This window comes from Lycium ferocissimum, unplaced genomic scaffold (genome assembly GCF_029784015.1).
Source record: "Lycium ferocissimum isolate CSIRO_LF1 unplaced genomic scaffold, AGI_CSIRO_Lferr_CH_V1 ctg27912, whole genome shotgun sequence".
NCBI lineage: Eukaryota > Viridiplantae > Streptophyta > Magnoliopsida > Solanales > Solanaceae > Lycium > Lycium ferocissimum.
The window spans coordinates 1-4,928 of NW_026723902.1; the positions used below are offsets into that span (position 1 = coordinate 1).

General features: G+C 36.8%; 1 pseudogene; it reads left to right on the forward strand.

Annotated features, from left to right (window-relative positions):
- The first annotated feature begins 1,927 nt into the window (after window positions 1-1,927).
- LOC132043718 (galactinol--sucrose galactosyltransferase-like) lies at window positions 1,928-4,618 on the forward strand (annotated as a pseudogene).
- Window positions 4,619-4,928: the final 310 nt, after the last annotated feature.

Sequence of the window (4,928 nt, forward strand, 5' to 3'; positions counted from 1 at the left end):
ACTTGTTTTTTTATTTTCTTATAAAACTTTTTTCTCATTTTCAAGGTTGAAAGTCATTTTTTCTCATTTTCAAGGTTTAAATGTTTTCTAAAAAAATTGACCAGCTCTGAAAAATATTTCTCTCCCTACCGAAACACACCTTACAACCCGTAATGTAAAGATGGAACTTTAAGGTCCGGGAACAATTGGACTCATATTGCAGAGAGCCCAACCCCAGCAACATAGAAAAAGGAATTTGGTTTTCCCGAAAAATTTGGGTCAATTCTGGAATGCGTTATTTTGGGGGTTTTTAATTTTTTCTTTCTTTTAATATCAAAAGAGATAAAAAATAAAAAAAAAAAAAATTGTACGGGCAAAGTTTTCATTAAAAATTTTGCCCGAGGGCAACCCAAACCCCGGGCGATTTTTTTTTTTTAAACATGGGCGGACAATTTTGAAGGGCCCCCAAAATTAAAGCCACCAATTTGGGGTCAAAAATTTAAAGCCCAGTGCTTTTGGGGTCCCACAAAAACTTGCAGAATATGCAACGTTCAATCCAGTTCCCATACTAGCACTCTTCCATGTTCACTTTTTTTTTCGTATTTTTTGATATAATAAAACAAATTTAGACACAAAATTTAATGAGATTTAAGATATTAATTTTGACTTATACATGTTTAGCGATGGTGAAAGATTTTTTTTCTATTTTATTTTATGTGATATTAACAAAAATATGACATATTTTTTATATTTGAAAATAATTAAGTTTTAATTTTTAATATTACCCTTAATTAAGGACGCACCTTTTTAATCACCAAGGCGTATTGGTATGTTTTAAAACGGAGGGAGTAATAAAGTATGATGTCAGACATGTTAGGACATCTCATAATAAAAAGAGTGAATAAAATGAAACAAAATGAGTATTATTTGTGATATATGAAGGATATTGTTTAGAATCTTATATACTACTAGTAGTTACTTAGAACTACTAGGAAATATCAAATAAGCGGACAAATTAAATATTTGGTTGTATATTTCCAGTAATTTAGGGGCTAGCTTTTTGTTTTGGGTTTTATAACACGAATAAAATCTTGAAAAGTTTGAAGATGGACTATCTAATAGTACATGTATACTTCCTTTTCTCTCGAGGAACCATGCATGCCTTTTCCCGTGTTTTGACTTCACTTGATGATACAATAATTTCAGGAAATGCAAAGGAACAAATTAAAAACTTGATGTTGCATTAGTAAACGCAATTAATTTAAATTGATCTTTCTGTTGCATCGAAGACTAGGCCAATATAGCTACTAGAAACATCTTTTCTTTATTTCGTACATTAAAAGCAAGTGATGTCCCATAGAATCATCCAGAGAAAACAACAAATGAAAGGAGGTCTGGAAAGAACGGAAGAATTAAAAAAGAAAAGAACTTTGGTAATACTTTGCCCAAATTCACGTCATATCCATGAATATATTTTCCTGTTCAATGGTCTCCAAAACTGAAGCGGGGATAGTGTGTGATGTTTGATTTAAGAAGTGTTGATGCAACTTATCTAGTTATCTTAGCTTAGGTATCTCAAAATTCACAATCTCCTGCCGAATTAAAATACTGTAGGCATACGCAATTAACTTCAAGGAAAATTGGTTCCATTTCTGGTTAAAGTCGAGAAGTTATGCGAAAAAAATGCAATACTAACAATTCGGGAAAAATATAAAATAACAATATTTGAAACCGAAAAACAATTCACTAAAATTTAACTTGTAGAATATTCGGCTCATAATTTCCTTAACCAACCGTGCCCAACCATAACCAGTGGTCAACTTCTTTTAATAGATTTTTTTTCATCCTACACACACTTCTGGAACGGGAGTGGGTGAGAGAAATCATCTATATATACAGTTCTGTATAGAAGCATTGATCATCACTTGTAACAACTAATTAACAAACTCTCAAATTAACCTTCGTCCTCCTCTTCAACTCCTATAGTAACCACTCCATTTCTAGACACTTCTTAAATACCTTTGTTTCTCTGTTTCCATGGCTCCAAGCTTGAACAAGAATGCCTCACAAGTAATGGCCAGGCTAATAGATGATAACACAAAGCCTTTGTCCATCACCCTTGAAGGCACTGAGTTTTTAGCCAATGGTCATCCTATACTTACTCATGTCCCTGCAAAAATCATTGCCCTCCCATCACCATTCATCTCCAAAGATTTTACAATCGGCTGCTTCGTCGGTTTTTGACTCGGACAGGCCAGAAGCTGCCACGTGGTCCCTATAGGCAAGCTCAAGAACATAAGGTTCATGAGCATATTCAGGTTCAAAGTATGGTGGACCACACACTGTACCAAATGGCAGAGACATTCAACACGAGACACAAATGATAATACTAGACAAATCCGAAAACGGCCGTCCTTATGTTTTGCTACTTCCAATTCTAGAAGGTTCCTTTAGAGCCTCATTCCAACCTGGACAGGATGATAATTTGGGCATTTGCGTGGAAAGTGGATCAAGTAAAGTTCGTGAATCCAGGTTTCGGACTTGCATTTATATGCACGTAGGTGAGGACCCGTACGAAATGGTGAAAAATGCTATTAAGATTATTAGATTACATTTAGGGATTTTTAAGTTGTTAGAAAAAACCCTCCAGGTATAGTTGATATATTTGGTTGGTGCACTTGGGATGCTTTTTACCTTACGGTAAATAAAAGGGGTATGGGAAGGGTTGGGGGCCTAGTAGAGGGTGGGTGCCCTCCAGGATTAGCCCTAATTGATGATGGGTGGCAATCAATTTGCCACGATGACGATGATCCAATAACTGATCAAGAAGGGATGAACAGGACTGCTGCTGGTGAACAGATGCCATGTAGGTTAATAAAATTTGAAGAGAATTACAAATTTAGGGACTATGAGAGTCATAAGGGAAAGGGGATGAGGGCATTTATTGAGGACCTAAAAGAGGAATTTAAGAGTGTAGAACATGTATATGTGTGGCATGCACTGTGTGGGTACTGGGGCGGATTAGGCCTAATGTGCCAAACATGCCAGATAGTAGGGTCATTAGTCCTAAGCTATCACAGGGTTTGCAGATGACTATGGAGGATTTGGCTGTGGACAAGATTGTGAACAATGGAGTTGGATTGGTCCCACCAGAGAAGGTGCACCAATTGTACGAAGGGTTGCACTCGCATCTTGAATCAGCTGGGATTGATGGAGTCAAGGTGGATGTTATTCACGTAAGTTCTCAAAAGTTCAATAATAAATATTGATCTTCTATTCTTTTTCTTTTTCGTTTCTATCTGCTTGACTAACGCTACAATGTTTATGATTCACATACTTGTCAATGCAGTTGCTGGAGATGTTATCAGAGGATTACGGAGGCGAGTGGAACTGGCTAAATCATACTACAATGCCTTAAACGCTTCAATAAGGAAACATTTTTAAAGGGAATGGCGTGATTGCTAGCATGGAACATTGCAATGACTTTATGTACCTTGGGACAGAGACCATTTCTCTAGGACGCGTAGGTATGTCTCAAACATTTTAAAAAGGGATTTATATAAACAAAATAAAAATACCCAAACAGCGTATGTTAACATGTTGTATCACATAAACTACACAATCAGCGTATATTAACATGTTGTATCACATAAACTGTCTTATTTTTCAGTTCACTAATACTACTTTTGCAGGAGATGATTTTTGGTGCACTGATCCATCTGGTGATCCCAATGGGACATTTTGGTTGCAAGGATGTCACATGGTACATTGTGCTTACAACAGTCTGTGGATGGGAAATTTCATCCAGCCTGATTGGGACATGTTCCAATCTACTCACCCTTGTGCTGAGTTTCATGCCGCCTCTCGAGCCATCTCAGGAGGACCCGTATATGTAAGCGACTCAGTGGGCAAACACAACTTCCAATTGCTGAAAACATTGATCTTGCCTGATGGTTCCATTCTCCGTTGTCAACATTATGCACTGCCAACTAGAGATTGCCTGTTTGAAGACCCCTTTTCAGATGGAAACTATGCTTAAAATTTGGAACCTTAATAAAGTAAGCATTAATCTTAAGAATTTAATTCATGCCTTTTAGCAATTTATTGATCAAAATTTTATCTTATTGTGTTATTTTTTGGGAATAATGGCTATAGTTTAGCGGAGTTCTTGGAGCATTTAATTGTCAAGGAGGAGGATGGTGCCCTGTTTTAAGGAAAAAAAAAAGCGAGTGAGTATTCAGTGGCAGTGACATGTTTGGTTAGTCCAAAAAATGTTGAATGGAGCAATGGAAGAAATCCGATTTTTTGTGGAAGGAGTGAACATTTTCGCGGTGTACATGTATTGCCAGAAGAAGCTAAAGCTCTTGAAGTTGTCTGATAATGTGGAGATTACTCTTCAGCCATTCGACTATGAGCTGCTAACGGTAAGCCCTGTAGCAGTGTTGTTGAAAAAATCAGCACAGTTTGCGCCAATTGGATTGGTGAACATGCTCAATTCTGGTGGTGCAATCGACTCTCTTGTGTACAATGACGATGATAATGGCGAAAGTTCAGTACGAATAGGAGTGAAAGGAGTGGTGAGATGAGGGTGTTCGCATCTGAGAAGCCGTTATTGTGTATGATTAACGAGTTCCCGTGATTTTAGTTACAGATAATATGGTCGTTTCAAGTTCCACGCCTAATTCTTTCAGTTGTCAAATAAGATGTGTTCGAGTTCGATCCCGAATTACACATTCCTCCCCTTTTTTTAATTATACTAAAATTTTGAAGATCTTTAAGTGTAAATTACGAGTTTAAATCATTTGTAATGCTCAATTACTTCCGTTTTCTTTTCCCCTCCTTTTTCTCCCGTGAAAACTTCAACCTTTTGGGAAACATCATTATGAAATAGAGTTACCACTCATTTCCTTCTTTTGATGTTCCCTGACCAATTTGTAATCATGGGGTAA